The sequence below is a fragment of the Stenella coeruleoalba genome (assembly GCF_951394435.1).
Source record: "Stenella coeruleoalba genome assembly, chromosome: 6".
NCBI classification, from domain to species: Eukaryota; Metazoa; Chordata; class Mammalia; order Artiodactyla; family Delphinidae; genus Stenella; species Stenella coeruleoalba.
The window spans coordinates 36,829,255-36,850,521 of NC_137151.1; the positions used below are offsets into that span (position 1 = coordinate 36,829,255).

The 21,267-nt window shown below is 40.3% G+C and overlaps 1 pseudogene across 1 annotated transcript; it reads left to right on the forward strand.

Annotated features, from left to right (window-relative positions):
- The first annotated feature begins 7,182 nt into the window (after positions 1 to 7,182).
- On the forward strand, positions 7,183 to 9,109 carry LOC307187720 (large ribosomal subunit protein uL4-like; annotated as a pseudogene). Its single transcript has one exon. The product of its transcript is annotated as a large ribosomal subunit protein uL4-like (transcript).
- The last annotated feature ends 12,158 nt before the right edge of the window (positions 9,110 to 21,267 follow it).

Genomic DNA, 21,267 nt, shown 5'->3' on the forward strand with positions numbered 1-21,267 from the left:
AGGGGAATGACGGTAACACAATACTGGCGGGGGATTTTAACACCCCACTTAACACCAATGGACAGATCACCCAGACAGAAAATCAATAAGGAAACACAGGCCTTAAATGACAGGTTAGACCAGATGGATTTAACTGATATTGACAGGGAATTCCATCTGAAAGCAGCAAGAAAGCATACACTTTCTTCACAAGTGCACATGGGATATTCTCCAGGATATATATTGGGCCACAAATCAAGCCTCAGTAAATTTAAGAAAATTGAAATTATATCAAGCATCTTTTCCAACCACGATGCTATGAGATTAGAAATAAATTACAGGCAAAAGTAAAACTGTAAAAACACAAACATGGAGATTAAACAATATGTTACTAAACAACCAATGGATCAGTGAAGAAATCAAAGAGGAAATTAAAAAATACCTAGAGACAAATGACAAGGAATACACAACAAACCAAAATCTATGGGATTTTAACATGTGCAGTTCTTACCGGCAGAGAATATATTTGGTAGGAAGTCATAAGAAGTGAGTGCAATTTATACTGCTACTAACTACCCATTGACCTACACAAGTCACTTAAATCACCTTTCATACCACACAGTGTAGAAAAGATACTCAAGTAAAAACACCAACTGATTCACCCCATAAATGAATATAGAAGTCCTGGATAAATATTTGCACAAATATTTAGTTTGACACGCAAATGTTTTTATATTTTCTATTAGTTGCAGTCATTTGAAATTGAGAGATTTTACATATAAATTTGGATCTCTAGAATCTCTTGCAAACTCAGAAGATCTAGTGACAAACACCTCAATCTCTCATGATTATAATTTGCTGGAACTAAATATAGGCTGCTCTCTTTAGAATGACATTCACTCTGCACTCATTCACTTAACGAATACTTGCTGACTATCTCCTATGTACCATCACTCTTCTAGGTGCTGAGCAAAAAGGAAATCAGCTCACTGCTCTCATGGTACCTACATACTCATTAGGAGAGACAGAAACAAAGCTTGCCAACAAACATCCTAGTAAAACATGTTAACGTGATAAATGCTCTGATTAAAATGATATAGGACAATGGGACAGAAAGTAACTTTGCCCAAATTCTACCTTCTCAATGATGCATTCCTGAGTGATGATTTAATCCTGTAATCTAGGAGTCTTCAGATTACAGCCCATCAATTTAATCAGGCCAACTGCTTGTTTCTGTAAAGCTTTATTGGAGCATAGCCATACCCATTCGTTGACATCTTATCTGTAGCTGTCTTTATAAGCAGAGACCCTACAGTCTGCAAAGAGTTATAAGCAGAGACCCTACAGTCTGCAAAGTCTAAAATATGATCTGGCCCTTTACACACACAAAAAATTGCTGACTCCATTCCTGTTGGTACTCTCAATCCCCTATAATTTCCCCAGCTATTTTTCTCACAGCCCTGTCACCTCTAAAATTCTATTTACATGTTTATTTTATGGCTTATCATCTATTTTTTCTTTACATTCAGATGTTAACACCATGAGAGCAAAAATCTTAATTTTGTTCACATACATATCCCACGTGATTGGAATATGGTAGGTACTCAATGACTATTTGTGGAATGATTGAAAGGCTAGAGAAATAAGCAGTGTACAGCGTACAACCATGGAAATCATGGTGAAGAATTTGGATTATATTCCAAATTTTGGGACAGTCACTGTAAGGTTTTTTTTTTGTTTTTTTTTTTTTGCGTTACGCGGGCCTCTCACTGCTGTGGCCTCTCCCATTGCGGAGCACAGGCTCCGGATGCGCAGGCTCAGCGGCCATGGCTCACGGGCCCAGCCGCTCCGCGGCATGTGGGATCTTCCCGGACCGGGGCACAAACACATGTCCCCTGCATCGGCAGGCGGACTCCCAACCACTGCGCCACCAGGGAAGCCCAACTGTAAGGTTTTAAACAGTGGAGTTACATGATGGATCCAGACGACTATGGTCTGATGACTTTTTACATTCCTTACCCTGCACTGACTCAGGCCTATGCATCTGTGTTACTTCCCTGACTTACACTCCAGATCTCAGTCCAGCAAATAGTCCATGAATGAGAAACGATTACAGTAATGGAATCTCAAAAGACTACTGTTCAATGACTCGACCCCAGAACATCCCTCTGTGGGCAGAAGCCCCAGGGAGAGATGGGTTTCCTGGCAAGCTCTGCACAGTACTTCAGTAACAATGTTAAATAGCAAGCTCAGTGATTTTGGAACAGAGAGATTTTATGGGAGTTTTGTAAGATTTACACATTACATTTGTTATAATGTTTATAAGTTGTCTTCTGAGAATACACAAAAATGTTATTGTAACCAAAGTACAATAAAACCCAGCTTACCAATCGATATATCAGAGTGCACTGGTGTGCCACCCATGGGTTACAGGTGCGCTGAGATATCAATGCCTCACAACAGTGGGGGTGACCAGAGCCTTCCCCCTCAGTCAGTCATGCCCCTTATCCATTTATCCTGATATGTTATAGAATTATTATCATTTTATATGAGTGTCAGAAGGTTAAGGAGTCTTGCAATGGACAATAGTAATAATTTGTTAATGATACTTGTTTTCCAAAAGACAAAAAAAGTCATTGAGTCTGTGGCTACTGCTGAGATTATGAAGCTCATTAGGACAACTGGACAAAGATTTCCTAAATATATTTATATTTTTCATGAATTTACAAACTAGGGGAAGCACAAATAAACAATAAGGAACACTGATATAAATGAGTACCCAAGGAAGCCTCGGACTAACTTCATTTGGGGGATTAAGGCGAGACTCAGGAAGAAAATGGAATTTGAGCTAAACACTGAAGAGTGAAGACTTTTTGATGAGGTAGAGGAAAGGTGACGGCTAATTGGCTCCGTATTGCTGCCCTGGAGATTTAAAATAATTTTCACGTCCTTTGGAATGAGGACCAAGGTGAGAATAATTTTCACTTTCTCAGGTTGGTCCAAGAATGAATCCCAAACCTGGATGTAACAATTCCTTCATCAAGCAGTGTGCAATGGTTTCCCACTTACACCTCCTTATGGCTGGGCTTCTCAGAACCAAATCACTAGGAGTCCCCCTAGTAAAGAACTTCTTTGTCTACCGTGGAGCCGCCTCATCGGTCTCACACCAGAAGTGAGCGTTGTGGAAAGTAGAACTAAACTAAACTAAACTATCTAAATAAGAAAACGCCAGTTCAATTCATTGGGAGTTAGAGACTGGTGATCTGGGGAACATTTAGCCATAGTCTAGAAATCATACGCACACCCGCCAAAAAAACTTCCTAGGGTATCGCTTGGCCTTTGTCGATTATTTTCAAAGAAAAACAACAGATCCAAAGTTTTCAAGTGTCAAACAACAAAACTGTGTAATTCAGAGGTTCCCAGATTCCCTTGGTTTACAGGACACTTAGTGTCTCAGTAATATTTCCACGACATTCGATAGGACAAAAACCTAATCATCCTGTTTATGAAGTAGTTAGGTTCAGACAACTTAATAATTTATGTCTTAACAACTTAGTAACTTTTGAATAAACAATACATATAAATTAAAAGAGAAAAAGAATATGTTTCATTTTTAAATAGCCACAGTTACACACTAAATGGATTTGTGCTCCTGGAACTTTTTTTTTTTAATAAATTTATTTATTTTTGGCTGCATTGGGTCTTCGTTGCTGCATGCAGGCTCTTCTCTAGTTGTGGCGAGCGGGGGATACTCTTCGTTGCGGTGCGCGGGCTTCTCATTGCAGTGGCTTCTCTTTGTTGCGGAGTACGGGCTCTAGTCACGTGGTCTTCAGTAGTTGTGGCATGTGGACTCAGTAGTTGTGGCTCGCAGGCTCTAAAGCACAGGCTCAGTAGTTGTGGTGCACAGGCTTACTTGCTCCACGGCATGTGGGATCTTCCCAGACTAGGGATCAAACACATGTCCCTTGCACTGGCAGGCAGATTCTTAATCACTGCACCACCAGGGAAGTCCCCAACTCTTGGAACTTATCAGATCAAGGCATCAGATTGGATGCTGCCAGCCTCCTTTCCCATTCCATGTTGATTTTTGTTCAGTATTTATTTTTTGTCAGAACAATCAATGAAAACCCAGCTTCTTAAAGATATGACATCATCGAAAGAAATGGAGTGCAAACTAATGTAGAAATATTAACTGCCTTAAGCTAGTAGTTCACATCATATCTGACAGATGCTGTGTTTTGCAGTGTTTCCCTTATAAATTTAAAATCCGGAGAATGTAATCCCAAAGAGATTTTGATACACAGCCAATCAGAATTGTGTTTCTGAAGGGCCATGAATACATTAGAGTTTTAGATATGCATGTTTATTTTCCATGGGCTTGGTTTTCATTTCCGGGATAAATAACCACTTGAGCCTCGTTTTGTTGTTGTTTTGGATACTAAAAATACAGCTTCAATTTATTTCTCAAATCTCCCAAATATCTTTCTACCAAACACGATTTTTTTTTTTTTTTTTTTTTGGCAGTACGCGGGCCTCTCACTGTTGTGGCCTCTCCCGTTGCGGAGCACAGGCTCCGGACGCGCAGGCTCAGCGGCCATGGCTCACGGGCCCAGCCGCTCCGCGGCACGCGGGATCCTCCCGGACCGGGGCACGAACCCGTGTCCCCTGCATCGGCAGGCGGACTCTCAACCACTGCGCCACCAGGGAAGTCCTACCAAACACTATTGATTTGCTGCATACTTAAAAGCACAAGGGGAGCAGTCAAAGGACTTTTTGTGTGTGATCACTCACTCCTAGTACATATGATCAGTACAGACATTATTTTTATAGAGGGTGTCTTTAAAATGGAGTAATAGGCACTTTCCCCCAAGTTTTCTATTATCAGACCCTTTACCCAAATATCTCTGCTTAATACCTAGCTAACATCATCGTACTTATATATAACAAAAAAAGTTACCATGAAACACGCAATTGGAACACAGGCAGGAGATAGCAAAAAGTGGCAGAGATATTGAATAAAAAGAGGTAAAAATGTACAGAAATCTTCAATCACTAAATATTGCATCATAAATTGAAAGGATCCAAAGCCATTGCCACAAGAAAACAACTTACGGAAGTTTGTTCATAACTCAAATTGTCTGAGAATACATATAGAGATGTGTATACATAGATACACATGTATGTATATACATACACACACACACACACACACATATACATAGGTGTGTATGCATTTCCTCGGGGGACCCAAATTTAAGACCAACAAGAGGAGACCTGAGACCATTCAAGAGTTAATATATTAATACATTGTAGAGTCACTACATTAGCCAAGAAAGAATTGTCCTCATTTTACAGATGAGGTAAGTACTTTGAAACATGATTCCATCAATAAGTTGTAACGAATCCACTAGAATAGGCCTGCAAGTACTTACGGTATTAATCTTTTAACCAAGACAGGCTATGATCTGCAATCTCCCAGCCTAACCAATGTTAAGAATGGCTGGTATCACATTGCAAACTAAGATCTTCATACAGATTTGTCTGTGATGTCAAGCAAGAAGGTGTGGCTGTGCTCTACATAGGGTCACTGAAGAATCCTGGTTTATTGTTCCTATTCTTTTATCTTTCACAGAAAAAGAAGCTAGTACTCTCTTAAGGGCTCTGTATTGCATCTCCCTTGGACACAATAACAGGACAAGCCAATGAGGCTAATCACCTCCAGGGGAATGGAGAAGATACTCAGGTAATTTAAAGAGCTGTCAGTAGTGGGGGAGAGACAGAGAGTGGAAAACTAGTGAAGAGTTTCAAGTCCTCCTCTTTATGTACTTGATACAAGAGATAAGAAACATTCACAGCCCTCATGGAGGCTGCCGGGCATTGCTCAGCACCGGCAAGTTCCATTCACAAGTAGTTGCACAGCGGCGCTGCCGTTTTCTATATGAACAATTCCAACTGCAGTTGTGCAATGCTGCAGCTCTGGTGGGCTTCATAATGTGGAATAATTGCCTCTCATTTTAGTATTTCTAAAAGAAACTTTTCATATTTTATATTTTAACTGAAGAATAAGATACAATGTTTCACACAAACTAGAGTGACAAATAAACAGAGACTTGAAGGAAAAAAGAAATCCTATAAATTTATTTTTAACCTGAAAAACTGTGTTCTGTTGATTTTATTCTTTCAACAGATCTTAAAGTTGTTAGCTTTCCATCTGCACTGTATCTTTGAAATATTATAACACTACACCAGCATCTTGCCTCATCCGAAGATTCAGAATAGATGAAAAATAATTTTTAAGTACTAAAGAGTAATCCCAATTCCTTAGCTTCCTAGATTTCCTTTAAAAGACCGATTTCCTATCAATTTGCAGAAACGTATAAATGTACACATAATAGCTGGTGTGCCTTCTTCACTACCATTGATCAATCTGACTCTAGGCATTATACACCATCTATTCACTTAGTCCACCTCCCAAACAAAATGAATACATTTATAATTAAAGATTAAAATTTTAATAATTATACCAAGGTAGAAATTGAAAAATAGCTTGTCACCATTAACCACTCTTAAGGACACAAAATATTTCCATGACTCTGTGAGGACAAACCTTTCAGTTTTGTCTCTTTTCAAACAAGTTTAAGATTTTCATTGCAAATAAACTGTAGAAACCCTAGTAGGGATATGCTGAGCGCGGATACATGGTGCTGGATTTATTTGAATTCAATTCAAATCCAGAATGGATCTTCCTTCCTGGCAGTTTTCTGAAATGTACATTACAGCTTTGTTTAGTTAAACCAGTTATGACACTTGAGCCTCTGAAATGCTAATACACCCGTACCCAGCCTTTGAGTGTGTTGATTTTGCTTCTTTGGTGGAATAAGTTTCAATCCCTTTCATGCAGAAAACCAAGATGAGCAGATATTTGTATAATGTATATGTTAATTAAAACATATTGTTCCCTGGGGGCTGGGGAGCAAAGAACGTGTTACTGTGAGCATTTTAAGGCAGACATTCACTCATATCAAATTCAAGAGCAATAGGGCAGGATGGTATATTGCTAGATGCTCAAAAGTGACGTGTTACAATAATACAGTTTAAAAAAAAAGAGAAAGTCATGCTTTAAAAGATCAACTTGGATGCCTTAATGTAACAGAAATGTGGTTTCTGTCAAATATTGTGTCACCAAGGTGCTACAATTGCTTAACCTGACAAATTTTCTTCACAGCTATGCTCAGCTCATGGTTGATGGATTTATATTACCATAAAGAATTAGCTTTTTCATATGAGCTGAGAATCATCATCACACTGTCACCCACTAGAAAACCACGGGCTTGCAGATTAAGAGACAAAAGCCAGTGTGTCCCAGTTGCTGCTATACTTTCATGCCAGCTCAATACACACAGCAAGCAACGCCTGTCCATAAAGACAGTGCATCAGAAATCCTCTGGGCTTCAGGCAGCCATCCCAGAACATGTGCACACCCAGCTTGCTTTTCATCTGGTCATTGGTCCAGTTCCCAAATTTTGAGGAACCTTTGTTTTTGTTCTAGTGTTGGTACCTGTCCCCCAGATAGCCATCAAGAATTCTGGGTTGGAACTGCCAACGAATTCACTCTTCTTTAGACTAGCATGACCTTGCTGGTACCTCCACAATCCGCACCCAGTAAGTCCGTTCCTTGCTTTGAAGAGTGAGATGTCCAATAAGCGTGTGTGTCTTAGAAAGAAAGCACAAGGGATGCCAGAAAGTGACCTACCGTTTTATTTACGAGGTAGTCAGTATTTAGCCCATGATTACGGCCAGGGTGCTTTTGGAAATACGTACTGTGGGCTGCATGTTGGCATCAACCAGAAACACTGGCACAACTGGCACCCACAGCATGAACGCAACACAGAAGTGATGTACCATTTGCTGTGCCCTGTCTCAGCCTTGCCCGTGCTGGTCCTGTCTAAAGCTCATCATACTGAGGAAGTTTCTGAACTTCCTTTGGTGGCTGAAGATAAAGCGGAAGGCTACCAGAAGACCAAGGAGGTTATCTTGCTTCTTAGGAAGCTTAGGGCCTGGAATGATATCAAAAAGGTCTATGCCTCTCAGCCAATGAGAGCTGGCAAAGCAAAATGAGAAGCTATCACTGTATCCAGCACAGGGGGCCCTGCATTATCAAGGACTTCAGAAACATTCCTAAAATCACTCAGCTTAAAATAAGCAAAGCGAACGTGTTGAAACTTGCTCCTGGTGGGCGTGTGGGACGTTCCTGCATTTGGACTGAAAGCGCTTTTCCACAAAAGGATGTGATGTGCACGGCACTTGGTGCAAAGCTGCCTCCCTCAAGAATGACTGCGACCTTCCCATGCATAAAATGCTCAATACAGACCTTAGCAGAATCTTGAAAAGCCCAGAGATCCAAAGATCCTTCCAAGAACCACGCAAGAAGACTCATCACAGACTCCTACAGAAGAATCCACTTAAAAACCTGAGAATCATGTTGAAGCTAAACCCATACGCAAAAACCGTGCACTGGAACATCACTCCTCACCAGGCCAAGAATCACAAAGTCCAGGTAGACAACACAGCACTAGAAGCCAAATCAGATGAGAAGGGGGCTCCAGGCAAGAAGCCAGTGGTAGTGTAGAAAGAAAAGAAGACTGTTGGTGTTTGAAAGCTTTGGAGGGAAAGAAAAAAAGGCTGTTGCTACCAAGAAACCGCCAGCTGAAAAGCCAGCAGAAAAGAAATCCACACAAGGCGGCTGCATATAAACTTAAATTTATTTATTCCATAAAGGTCAAATCATTTTGGACAGCTCATTTGGAATAAAGATCTGATCAAAGAGGCAGTGAGAAACAAACCAGAAAAGATGGGAGGAAAAGTTACAAAGATTGTGAAATCAGAAAAAAAAAATTATTTACAGATAAAAAGCTGTCTCAGTAGATAATGCAAAGGAATATACAGACACACTTAAAATTGTAAGTAAGAGAATTTAGTAAGTTAGACAGATAGGAAATCAAAATATTGATGTCATTGGCTCAAGATGGCAACATAGAAAGATCCTGAACTCACCTCGTCTCACAGACACACTGGATCTACAGCTACATATGGAACAATTTCCTCTGAGAAAAACCTAAGAACTAGCTAAACAATGACTACACATCAAGTGAACTACAAAAAAAACCCACAATGAAGTGGGTAGGAGAAGCTGAGACGCAATCTTGCCATAAGGCCCGCCCCTGGAGTAATGACCCCCATCAGGAGCTTCTCCCTGTAGAGTGAAGGGTTTGAGCCTCACATTGGGCACCCCAACTTTTAAGACCTGCACCTGAGATATGAGCCTCCAAACACCTAGCTTTGAAAACCACTGGGGGTCATGACCACGAGACCCACAAGGCAATAGCAATGTGAGAAACAGCTTTTAAAGCGCTCACACACTCGTACTCACTCGCCCCAGGGAAACAGCTGATCTTGCCCAGACTTCATATAAAAGAAGCTGACTTGCTACTCTTAAAGCATCAGCCTGAGGGGCAGGCATCTACATTACCACATACCTAGAAGTCTGCTGGGATCATCTCTGGGGTCAGGGGCTGGTGGGCACCATCTGCACTTACCATCTTCTTTTTCTTTCCAGCGGCACTATCCTTCTTCTCCCCCTCTGCCTCGCTCCAGCCAGCAGTTACCATCTGCACACTCTCCCTCTGCCACACTCCAGTGTGCCAGGATCTCTCAGAGGGGAAGTTTTACATGTGTCTAGTGCTCTGGGTTTCTTCTCTGGTTCTCTGGTTTTTGTGGGGCCCACCCTGGGCATGTGCCTTGATCACCTGGCTCCGGAGGTCAGGGGGCCAGTCCTGCGGGACTAGAACGATGGGAGGGATGGCTCTTGGCAGTTTACCACCCCCAGGGCACTGCACAGACAGCAGAATGAAACACACTCCCAATCTTTCTGAGAAAGAGGCCTACTTGCTTATCCTGGAGCTTTGGTCTGAGGGTCAGGCTTTTGGTTTAGTACACACCTAGGGGCATGCATAGGGGCTATCGGAAAACAGAGGCCAGTCGAGACAATCTTTGCACTCTCCCTCTGCCTTACTCTAGCTTGCCAGTATTCCCTAGAAAGGAACTTATACCCTTGTCTGGTGCCCCAATTTTACTGGCTGCTACCAGGGGACAGCTCTACATCACCTGGCCCTGGTGGCCAGCGGGGTTTATGCTCACAGGTCCCACAGGACTAAAAGCAACCGACAAATAATTCTTAAAGGGCGACCACTCCTAGGGCTCAGCAAAAGGCAACAGACCCAGGAGCTCAATCTTTCTGTGAAAGAGACCTATTAGTTTCTCATCATAGCTTCAGCCTGAGGAGCAGAATTCTAATTAAACACACACCTAAGGGCTGAGTATAACGCTTTCCAGAGAACTTGGAGGGCCAGCATTATACGTGTGCTCTCCCTCTGCAGTGCTCTTGAGTGCCAGTGTCTCCCAGAGGGGAGCTCTGACACACATCTGGCACCCCAGTTTCTATGACTGCCACCCAGGGGTCTGGTGGTCAAGTGGCTTGCATTACTGGGTCCCAGGGACTGCAACACCCCTGCAGTTCTCGGCAGGCTACACCCCCAGGGCACTGCACAGGTAGCAGACTGAAACGCACCCCAAGTCCTTCTACGAAAGAGGCCTATTTGCTTGTTCTGGAGTTTCAGCCCGAGGGCCAGGCTTCAGGTTCGGGCACACACTGAGAGGCCTATGGAGGTGCTCTCAGGGAATGTAGGCCAATGGATGCTATGTTTACACTCTCCCTCTGCCTTGCTACAGTTCCCCAGTATCACCCAGATAGGAGTTTATACACCTGCTTGGAGCATGGAGTTTTGCAACTGACACCCAGGTGACGACTCCAGATGGCCTGGCTCTGGTGACCAGTAGGTCATACACTTGTGGTCCCACAGGACTATATACATTTGATCATTTTAAAAGCTGCTGCCTTAGGATCTGGCTTGCATCAGCCTGCATCTAGGTGCTGACTGAGATCCTCCCCTGTGGGATACTGACAGGTCCTGGCAAATACTCAACTACTGGAAGCTATTAGAAATAAAATAGGCTGCTGGGACAATCATAAAGGTTTGAAAGATAACCGAGAGCTAGGGAAGAGTTGAACAATAAGGTTAATCTCCTACGCAAGGCCACTTCTTCAAGGCTGGGAGAGTCGTTTCATCTAATACATAGAAACTAACACGAAGAGTCAAGTAAAATGAAGAAACAAAGGAAATGTCCCAAACAAAATGACAAGATAAAACTCAGAAAGAAACAAAAGAAAAAAACGTAATGAGACATAGATAAGTAATTCACCTGATAAAGAGTTAAAAGTAATGGTCATAAGGATGCTCACTGAACTCAGAAGAACAGATAAATATGGTGAGAACTTCAACAATGAGACAGAAAATATAAGAAAGTCAAATAGAAGTCACAGAGCTGACGAATATAACTACCGAACTAAAATTACACCAAAGGGGTTCAACAACAGACGAGACGAAGCAGAAGAATCAGTGAACTTGAAGACGTGGCATTTGAACTCATCTAATCAGAGCAGGAAAAATAAAAAAGATTAAAAATAAAAGTAAAAATAGCTTAAGAGACTAATGAGAAAATATCAAGGAGACTAACATTCACATTATAGGGATCCCAAAAGGAGAGAAGGAGGGAGGGAGGGAGGGGTGGGGGTAGAGAGAGAGAGAGGGAGGGGGGGAGAGAGAGAGAGAGAGAGAGAGAGAGAGAGAGAGAGAGAGAGAGAGAGAGCGCTACAAAGGTCCATTTTTATGTTGATTTTTTCAAAAAATACTATAGTACTCCACAATCCATGGCTGAATTCACAGATGTAGAACCATCTATACAAGGGGCTGACTATCAAGTTACATGCAAATTTCTGATTTCATGGGATGTCAACACCACTAACCCCTGCATTGTTCAAGGATCAACTGTATGACATTTGTCAATATTTATTCATCCAGCACAGGAACACCTAAATATATAAAGCAAAATTTACCAGACCTAAAGAGAGAAACAGACAGCAATACAATAATAGTAAAGGACTTTAATGTGCCACTTACATCAATGGCTAGATCATCCAAACAGAAAATCAGTAAGGAAACATTGGCCTTAAATGACAGGTTAGACCAGATGAACTTGACGTATACAGAACATTCCATCAAAAGCACATTCTTTTCAAGTGCACATGGAACATTCTCCAGGATAGATCATATATTAGGCCACAAGAGAAGTCTTAATGAATTTAAGAAGACTGAAATCATATAAAACATCTGTTCCAACCACAATGGCAAGAAACTAGAGATCAATTACAAGAAACAAACTGAAAAAATTCACAAATTGTGAAGATTAAATAACATGCTACTAAACAACCAATGGGTCAAAGTAGAAATCAAAAGAGAAATTTAAAAAAATACCTTGAGAGAAATAATAATGGAAATACAACATACCAAAACAGGGAATGCAGCAAAAGCAGTTCTAAGAGGGAAGTTTATAGGAAAACATGCTTACAACAGTAAACATGAAAAACCTCAAATAATCAACCTAACATGACACCTCAGGGAAACAGAAGAACAAAGACCAAAGTTTGTAGAAGAAAGAAAATAATAAAGATCAGAGGAGAAATAAATAAAATTGAGATTAAAAAAAATAGAAAAGATCAATGAAACTAACAGCTGGTTCTTTGAAAAGATAAGCAAAATCAACAAACCTTTGTCCAGACTCACGAAGAAAAAAAGAGGGCCCAAATAAATAAAATCAGAAATGAAACAGATGTTATCACTGATGCCACAGAAATATAAAGGATAAGAGACTACTATGAACAATTATACGTCAATAAATTCAACAATCTAGAAGAAATGGATCAGTTTCTAGAAACATATACAACCCACCAAGACTGATTCATGAAGAAATAGAAAATTTGAACAGACTGATTACTAGTAAGGAGAGAAATCAGTAAACAAATACCTCCCAACAAAGAAAAGTCCAGGACAAGATGGCTTCACTGGTGAATTTTACCAAGCATTCAAAGAATTAATACCACCCCCTTCTCAAAGTCTCCAAAAAATTAGAAAAGAAGGGAACACTTCCTAACTCATTTTACAAGGCCAGCATTACCCTCATATCAAATCAGACAAGGAATTCAAAAGAAAAAAAAATTACTGTCCAATATCCCTGATTAACATAATACAAAAATCCTCAACAAAATATTAGCAACCCAAATTCACAGTATGATCAAGCTGGATTTATTCTAGAGATGCAAGGATGATTCAACATCTACAAAATCAATAAATGTGATGCACCACATTAGCAAAATGAAGGATAAAAAAATTATATCATCATCTCAATAGAGGGAGGAAAAGCATTTGTCAAAATTCAATATCCATTTATGGATACTGAACTCTCAACAAACTGGCTATTGAGGGAACATAACTCAACATAATAAAGGTCATATATAACAAGGCCACAGCTAGCATCATTTCATTATCAGCAGTGAAAAGCTGAAAGCTTTTCCCTTAAGATCAGGAACAAGACAAGGATGCCCACTCTCATCAGTTTTATTCAACATAATATTGGAAGTTCTATCCAAAATAATTAGACAAGAAAAAGAAATAAAAGTCATCCAAATTGGAAAGAGAAGTAAAACTTTCATTTTTGTGGATGACATATTATATATAAAAAACCCTAAAGTCTCCACCAAAATAACTGTTAGAACTAACAAAATAATTCAGTAAAGTTACAGGACACAAAATCAATATACAAAAATTAGCTGCATTTCAATACACTAACAAGGAAAAACCAGAAAGACAAATTAAGAAAACAATCCCATTTACAACTGCATCAAAAAGAATAAAATACCTAGGAATAGCTAGTGGGAAGCAGCCATGTAGCACAGGGAGATCAGCTCAGTGCTTTGTGACCACCTAGAGGGGTGGAATAGGGAGGGTGGGAGGGAGACGCAAGAGGGAGGGGATATGGGGATATATGTATATGTATAGCTGATTCACTTTGTTATACAGCAGAAACTAACACAACATTGTAAAGCAATTATACTCCAATAAAGATGTTAAAAAAATTATGGCCAAACATATGTCCCACAAATCAATCAAAAAGAAAAAAACAACAACCTAGGAATAAATTGAATTAAGGAGGTAAAAGACCTGTATACTGAAATCTATAAAACATTAGTGAAAGAAACTGAAGAAGACACAAGCAAGTGGAAAGATATTCTATGCTCATAGATGGGAAAAATTAGTATTGTTAAATTGCCCATACTGCTCAAAGCAATCTACAGATTCAATGCAATTCCTATCAAAATTCCAATGGCATTTCTCACAGAAACAGAACAAACAATCTCAAAATTTGTATGGAACCAAAAAAGACCCAAAAAACCAAAGCGATCTTGATAAAGAAGAACAAAGCTGGAGGCATCATGTTCCCTGATTTCAAACTATATTACAAGGTTATAGTAATCACAACAGTATGATATTGGCATAAAAACATACACATAGATCAATGGGACCAGAAGTAAACCCATGCCTATATGGCAAATTAATTTATGACAAAGGAGCCAAGAATATACAATGGGGAAAGTCTCTTCAATAAGTGGGTTGGGAAGACCAGATAGCTACATGCAAAATGATGAAACTGGATCCCTATCTTACACCTTACACAAAAATCAACTCAAAATGGATTAAAGTCTTGAATGTAGCCATGGAACTCTAAAACCATGAAACTCCTAGAAGAAAATATAGGCGGTAAGCTCCTTGACATTGGTCTTGCTGATAATTTTTTTGGATCTCTCATCAAAGCAAAAGAAATAGAAGCAAAAATAAACAAGGGGGACCCTATCAAAGTAAAAAGCTTCTGAGCAACAAAGGAAGCCATCAACAAAGTGTAAAGACAACCTACCAAATGGGACAAAATATTTGCAAATCATATAGCTGATAATGAGCTAACATCCAAATACATAAAGAATAGATATAACTGAATAACAAACAACAAACAAAATCCAATTAAAAATTAGGCAGAACATCTGAATAGATCTTTTTTCCCAAAGATCACCTACAGATGGCCAACAGGTATGTGAAAAGATGCTCAACATCACTAATCAATCATCTGGGAAATGCAAATCAAAACCACAATGAGATATCACATACCCACTAGAATAACCATTTTCAATAAAATAATAATAACGAGTGTTTGCAAGGACACGGATAAAAGTGAACACTTGTGCACTGTTGGTGGGAATGTAAATTGGTGCAGCCACTATGGAAAACAGTATGGAGGCTCCTCAAAAAATTTAAAATAAGACTACCATATTCCAGCAATCCACTACTGGGCATTTATTCAAAGAAAAGGAAAACACTAAGTTGAAAACATATCTGCACCCCCATGTTCATTGTAGCATTATTTATAATAGCCAAGAAATGGAAACAACCTAGATGTCCATCCATGAATGAATGGGTAAAGAAATTATGGTATATCTATGTAATGGAATATTATTTGGCCATAAAAAAGAATAAAATCTTGCCATTTGTGATAACATGGGTGGATCTTGAGGGCATTATGCTAAGTGAAATAAGTCAGAGGACAAATACCAATGATCTCTCATATATGGAATCTTAAAAACAAAATAAAATATAAACAAGCTCATAGCTTCTGAGAATAGTTTGGTGGCTGTCAGAGGTAGGGTTTTGGGGGTGTGTAAAATGTGTGAAGGAGGTCAAAAGGTCAAAACTTACAGTTATAAAACAAATAAGATCTGGGGATGTAATGTACAGCATGGTGACTATAGTTAATAATATATTATTGTATATTTAAAAGTTACTAATAGAGTAAATCTTAAATGTTCCCATCATAAGAAAAAATTTGTAACTATGTATGGTGGCAGATGTCAAGTAGATTTATTATGGTGATTATCTTGTAATACGTACAAACAGCAAATCATTATGTTGTATACCTGAAACCAAAAATATATCGATGTCCACTGCAGTTCCTTATACCAACAGAAATATAGTTAGAAATGCAATTTTTAAAATGCCATTTTAAATAGTAAGCCCCTCCAAATAAGACCTTTCTGTAGGATAATAGTTTATTTAGAGGCAATAAAGAAAACTCAAATAAATGGGAGTCTGTCTTAGATGTTTTCCATGACTTCTCCAGACCTACTCTCAATTCTTCTCCAATTCTGGAAGACTGAATTTATGGACTACATAATGGGCTCCCTTGAACTCTGGATTCTGTTAGACATCAGCCAATAAGAGGTAATTGCAGGAGATGAGAGAGCAAATAGACTGTATTTATTCATCCACCCACGTCCCTGCTGGATTGCAATGGATTGATTACATCCCTCTAGCGAAGGTTACAGCTTCTGTCAAGTGACTCTCTCATAAGACTAGAGATTCTCCCTCCTGGTTCTGGTTCCCACTCACTGTGTCTCCTGTCCTTTGCCCCTTCAGAGATGAGAGATACTTGCCCGTGACTGTTGGTTTCCCTTAATCCTGCTCACTTACTTTAAAATATTTTTATTAAACTCAAATTAATCAACTGAGTAAGTTACTTCTTTTCTGCTTAAATTCTGAGGGATCAAGTAATTTGTACAAGTGACCCTAGGAAATGGGACTCTAGTATTGCATTGCTCATATGTTTAAGAAGAACACAAATTACTTTCTTGCTCTAGTAATTGGTGACAATGTAATGGATTCACAAATACCCAGATTAACATTTGTGGTAAAGTGTCATGGAATGAAAATAAAATGTAACAAGTTGAGAGATCATGTATGACTCTTCATTGTTATGATGACAAAAGTGATTAAAAAGATGCAGGAGAGTACAAACAAGGAAAAGAAAGAAATCAAAGGCTCTGAATGCCAATTTAGAACTTAGGTGAAAAATTAGAACACCTATATGCCAGCTGGTGGATCCAGACAATTATGGCTGAAACATAAGCCCAAGTCTTGATTATAATCATGGGACTCTGAGAAATGGGGCCAGGCATTTAAGCAGACACAAATAATCTTGTGAACTTTAAACCAGGGGTCCTCAACCCCTGCCACACAGCAGGAGGTGAGTAGTGGAGGAGCGAGCAAAGCTTCCTCTGCCACTCCCCATTGCTCACATTACCACCTAAACCATTCGCCCAATCCATGGAAAAACTGTCTTCCATGAAACCGGTCCCTGGTGCCAAAAAGGTTGGGGACTGCTGCTTTAAACCATCAAATATCCCTAGGACTCCTTTACCAAACAGACATCTCCTCTCCCCATTTTATTTTTTTTAATGGAACTAGCTTTCTCCCTGCATAGAAACATTTGGAAGTTGTTATCACAGAAGATGCCAACTCTTCTCAGGACCAATTACCATCACTACTTACTTCCTAGAGGCTCACAGGAGAATTAGATCACAATATCAAGTACAGACCTGGTGAGAAAAACGAAAATATTCATCAACTTTGTTTAGGCAGGAATCTGAGGAGCATTCATGTGAGTAGATTCTAGGGATGTTAGACCAAAAATGCAAAACAATATAAGACTTTATTAACCTGAGTTTATATTGTCACCAAGAATTCATGATTTAATGTGTTACCTTGAGCATCTAGGAGTCATATTAATAGACATCTAGGTTGGCTAATTTAAGCCTGGATTCAATGGTGGATTAAACCTGCTCTAGAAGAAGAGAACAAAAGCTCAAGGAGACGGAGATGTCTGAATGGAACTACTTTGAAGCTGCTCAGCCACCCACTAAGTTTATCTTCATGGAAGACTCAGAAACGCATTAAGAAATACATTAGTAAATTGGGAGAGTGATGTCACCAAGATGGCGTCAGAGGTTGTTCCTGACCTCACTTCCCCTTCCAAGAACAACTAAGAACTATTTATGGACACTGAAAATCCTAGCACATGGGGGTGTGGCTGAAGCACACCCTGCACCTCAGAGACAGAGATGGACGGCATTAGAAGGGTAACAGTAATGGCTACACACTGACCACCTCGCCGTTCCCCCAGGCTGGAAAAGCACCAAACCTAGAGGACTCCCCTGAGCCTACAGGTAGTTCCTCCGGTGGGATAAAGAGAACCCGGGGTGGACATCTGGCTCCCCCAGCTGGCTGTTAACTAAACTTATTGTGGTAATCATTTCACAATATATGTAAGTCGAGTCGTTATGCTGTACACCTTAACCTTGTACAGTGTTCTATGTCAATTATATCTCAATAAAACCGAAAGAAAAATTTTAAAAAAATACATTGACAAAAGAGCACCAGCTTCCAAAACAAGTTCTCTGGTAGCTAACTTCTGCAGGTCAGAGATAATGCTGGAGGATGCTGCAATGGAATTGAGATCCCTGTTTTTAAAGAGAATAATAAGACTCTACATGGGAAGGGGCAGGTTGTTATACTGAAAAGTTAGCAACAAAACTTCAGCACAATTTTCACCAAAATTCACAGGAACAGTGTGATAATCAGAATATTCCGACCCATAGGGGTCTGTGGTGACTGTTAATTGATCACAAGTTCCCTAGAAATAAAACAGATTGAGAAGTCGGACCAAGATGGTGGAGTGGGAGGACATGGAGCACACCTTTCCCCACAAACTCACCAAAGCTACATCTACATGTAGAACAATTCTTACAGAAAACTAACTGGAAGCCAGCAGAACTCCTATATAATCAAGGGATTTCCACATAACCAGGTAGATGGAAAAGGGGTATCAGGTTGGGACCAGTGACCCTGGGAGGGATATGAAAGGAAAAGAAGGGCAGCAAGGGCAGATCCTCGCCCTGGGGAGTCAGCAGGTTGAGCCTCAAACTGGGAGGCCCAGTCCTGGGGTCCCCTGCAGAGGAGACAAGCCCCCTTGGTTGCTGGGAAAACCACTAGGATAGATAAAAGGGGTGGAGAAGCCTAGACTCCACTTGCCAGGAGTGTGTGGGTGCCATCTAGCAAACAGGGCAGAAAGAGCTCTGCACTGGCAGCTGTCACCCTGCTGCACTCCCCAGTCCAAGCTGGGTGAACAGCCCTGCTCTACTCACTCCACACCACTGCTTGGTGAGGGATCTGGGGCAGACAGGTCCTGGGAGAAGACTTGATCCAGGGATGCAGAGGAGGCTCAGGGGCCTGGGGTGTGGTCCAGGAGGGCCAGCAGCAGCCAGTGTTGATACTCAATCAGCACCACAGAAGCAACACAAACTTCTGATAGCAGTGCCACCCCTTCAATTCCTGCAGGCACGATGGCCCGAACCCCAGCCCCAGCCTAGCGAATGTGTCAGCCCCACCTACCCTATGCCACAGTCTGGTACTAGACCTGGGACAACCACAACAGGGAAGGGACACAACCTTGGCCTTCATCAAAGCAGAGCAGTGAACAGCTGCACAGGCAGCATGTTGAACCTTAGTGAGTGCACAACCCTCACTTATTTCAGCACTCCCCTCCTTTGGGGCAAAACATGCACTCTAAGGGAACAGAGCCTGCTCAAACTTGACCCTCAGGGCTTCTGCTCCAGCACCTGGGGAGCAGACCCTGCCCCTGACAGCCCTGGTGCAGAGAGGAAGTCCTGCCTTAAGCCCGGCACAGGCTTTAGCACTCCAAACCGGGAACAAGGATACTCATTCCTGCTGCTTCTATTTAATATATTTTTTGGAAGTCCTAGCCCCAGCAATCAGGCAAGAAGAAGAAATAGACTGTATCCAAATTGAAAAGGAAGAGGTAAAACAGTCACTCTTGGCAGATGACATGATACCGTGTATAGAGAACGCTAAAATCTCCACCTAAAAACTATTAGAATTAATAAATGAATTCAGCAAAGTTACAGCATATAAGATTAACATACAGGGCTTCCCTGGTGGCGCAGTGGTTGAGAGTCCGCCTGCCAATGCAGGGAACACAGGTTTGTGCCCCGGTCCCGGAAGATCCCACATGCTGCAGAGCGGCTAGGCCCGTGAGCCATGGCCGCTGAGCCTGTGCGTCCAGAGCCTGTGCTCCGCAATGGGAGAGGCCACAACAGTGAGAGGCCTGCGTACCGCAAAAAAAAAAAAAAAAAAAAAGATTAACATACAAAAATCTGTTGCATTTCTATACACTAATAATGAACTATAGGAAAGAGAAAGTTTTTAAAAATCCTGTTTAAAATTACATCAAAAAGAATAAAAAAGCCTAGAAATAAACTTAACTAGGGTGGTGAAAGACCTATACTCTGAAAACTATAAAATACTGATGAAGGAAAATGAAGATGATTCAAAGAAATGGAAAGATACCCCATGCTCTTGGATTGGAAAAATCAATATTATTATCAATAAAATGGTCAACCTACCCAAAACAATCTACAGATTTAGTGTAATCCCTATCAAAATACCCAGGACATTTTTCACAGAATTAGAACAAATAATCCTAAAATGTATATGGACCCATGAAAGACCCTGAATTGCCAAAGTAATCTGAGAAAAAAGAAAAAAGCTGGAGGTTTAACCCTCCCAGACTTCAGACTATATTACAAAGCTACAGTAATCAAAACAGCATGATATTGGCTAAAAGCAGACACACAGATCAATGGAACAGAATAGAGAGCCCAGAAATATACGTTTGCACCTAAAATTAATTTATGACAAAGGAAGCAAGATTATACAATGGAGAAAAGACAGTCCCTTCAACAAGTGGTTCTGGGAAAGCTAGACAGCCACGTGTAAACCAATGAGATTAGAACATTCCCTCACACCATATACAAAAATAAACTCAATGTGGATTAAAGACCTAAATGTAAGACCTGAAACCATAAAACTCCTAGAAGAGAACACAGGTGCAACACTCTTTAACATAAATCATAGTAATATTTTCTTGGATCAGTCTCCTAAGACAAAAGAAATAAAAGTAAAAATAAACTAATGAGAACTAATTAAACTTAAAAGCTTTTGCACAGCAAAGGAAGCCATCAACAGAATAAAAAGACAACCTATGGAATGAAAGAAAATACTTGCCAACAATGCAACCAACATATACATACAACACAGTATCAAAAAAAATAACCCAATCAGAAAATGCGCAGAAGACCTGAATAGACATCTCTCCAGAGAAGACATCCAGATGACTAACAGGCACACACAAAAAAAGCTCAACATTGCTATTTATTAGAGAAATGCAAATCAAAACCACAATGAGATATCACCTTACACCTGTCAGAATCAAAGTCTACAGATAACAAATGTTGGAGAGGATGTGGGGAAAAGTGAACCTCATACATTGTTGGTGGGAATGTAAATTGGTGCAGCCACTGTGGAAAAGAGTATG